Consider the following 1571-nt stretch of genomic DNA (forward strand, 5'->3'; position numbering starts at 1 on the left):
TGACATACTTTGGACATGTTGCCAGGAGGGACAGGTCCTTGGAGAGGGACATCATGCTTGGGAGTGTGGAGGGACAGCGCAGGAGGGGAAGACCCTCTATGAGATGGATTGATACGGTGACTGGGGTAATCGGGATGGGTGTGTCAGAGACAGTGTGGTGGTCGCTATGAGTCGCAAATGACTCGACGGCACATAACAACAACAACATCGTGTGCTGAAATGTAAAGCGTGACTGAATATGTAGTGAAATGGAAAAGTACATGAGGGATAGGTACGGATGGGGGTGGGGCGGAGAAGCTGCTGGATCAGGCAGAGGAAGAATCCCATGTTTTGCATGGAACTGACCACTCTAAGTGATTCAATGTGTGAATGGTATTTGGTTTTATCTCCATGATAAACCAAGAGGGAAGCCCATTGGATATTTCAGTTGATGTATTTGTGCACGAACACAAATTATTCATGGAAGGATTTAGAAACCTAAAAGAAGGAGAACCAGTGGAATTCACTTAAAAAAAAGTCTTCTAAAGGTTTTGAATCAATACAGGTCAGAGGACCTGCGGGAACCCTTGTTTAGGAAAAGAATGAAGACCCAAGGGAAGACAACACAAAAAAAGAAAATCAAAGGGAGAAGGATGCTATAACTAACTGTGGTTAAATAGAGGCTACAAGGTGGTGGCCTTGATCATCATGCTAAGGAATGTAGTCTACCTCATCAGCCAAAGAAATGCCATTACTGTCAGAGCATCTCGCACAGGCGGCAAGTTGCACACATAAAACTTTTTTTATTTTTTTCACAGCTGCCGGCCAGTTCTCAGGGTAGACAGGAAGTTGAATCACAACCATGCATTCTGACCCTCCCTAGGGAGGTGGGAGACGGGCATGACTGTCCAGCACCAGCGTCTCCTCAGGAGGCCAGGTAAGAGGTCTCAGAATGCTTAGGCAGGTCACCTTCAGAATCTTCCTCCACAAAGGCATCTACAGTGGTAGAAACAAAGCAAAAAGGGGCCTTCAGTTTAAAAAAGGAAAAATACTTAATCCCTTTTCAATATATCCTTTTCTTTATCCTTACCTCATGCAAATACAGTGGAGCAGTATTTCACAAACCACATCTGTTCTGGGATTTTTAACTACTGTTGAGGAACTGTGAATTGACAAATCATTCTAAGCAGGTGACCTTTGAGCAGGATGTTATGTTTTATGTTATTCAGAGAATGAGATACAATGTATATCTATCTATATGAGAGGGAGGGAGCCTGGGAATGTGTGTGTTTGTGAATTTTATATGTAGAAATATATATATAAAGAATCTCTATGTGTTTATAAAGATGTAAACACACACTCTTCCTCACATAATTGGATGTCTCCAAGAATTGAAAATTGTTGTGAAGTATTTGAGATGGTTTTGAAAATAACCCTTGAAGACTTTTCTTTATTATACCACATCTTTTATATGACGCAAAAAGAAAAAGATGTAAAATCTTCAGAATACTTGGAAGACTCTTTATGTTGTGGATTAGGACTACTAAAGTTCTTCCAAGCTTTTCTTGAATGAAGTTTACAGTCCTTGGTTT

The 1571-nt window shown here is 41.1% G+C and overlaps 1 pseudogene; it reads left to right on the forward strand.

Moving 5' to 3' along the window:
• LOC102858194 overlaps positions 1–1035 on the forward strand; it is a 43624-nt pseudogene extending 42589 nt beyond the window's left edge.
• The last annotated feature ends 536 nt before the right edge of the window (positions 1036–1571 follow it).

Source organism: Elephantulus edwardii, unplaced genomic scaffold (genome assembly GCF_000299155.1).
Source record: "Elephantulus edwardii isolate Elephantulus edwardi_28Jun2011 unplaced genomic scaffold, EleEdw1.0 scaffold00320, whole genome shotgun sequence".
NCBI classification, from domain to species: domain Eukaryota; kingdom Metazoa; phylum Chordata; class Mammalia; order Macroscelidea; family Macroscelididae; genus Elephantulus; species Elephantulus edwardii.